This window comes from Penaeus monodon, chromosome 24, assembly GCF_015228065.2.
Source record: "Penaeus monodon isolate SGIC_2016 chromosome 24, NSTDA_Pmon_1, whole genome shotgun sequence".
NCBI lineage: Eukaryota > Metazoa > Arthropoda > Malacostraca > Decapoda > Penaeidae > Penaeus > Penaeus monodon.
In genome coordinates this window covers 38,302,158-38,302,379 of record NC_051409.1, presented here as the reverse complement: position 1 = coordinate 38,302,379, position 222 = coordinate 38,302,158, and the positions used below count along the sequence as shown (strand labels likewise).

At 34.7% G+C, this 222-nt stretch overlaps 1 protein-coding gene across 3 annotated transcripts in view; it reads left to right on the top strand.

The window, feature by feature from the left end:
• The window catches only part of LOC119588785 (trichohyalin-like), an 18,086-nt gene that overhangs the window by 14,157 nt on the left and 3,707 nt on the right, over positions 1–222 (top strand). The gene's annotated exons all lie outside the window — the stretch shown is intronic.

The following is a 222-nucleotide window of genomic DNA, read 5'->3' as shown; positions in this document are numbered from 1 at the left end:
ATTGGCAAAGAAGAGATCAGCTATTTGGTTTCATTTCCACAGTATAAAGCCGAGGGAAGATAAAAGGGAGATTCTTATTTTCCTAGATCCCTTTGTTAATTGCTCGTAATCAAATCAGGTACAAGCAGTAAGGCTATGAGTATCTCCGCTTTTTGAGATATAAAAACATATATAAAAACATATACAAACAGCTTGGACGTTGCTCTTCTGATCAATTAATAC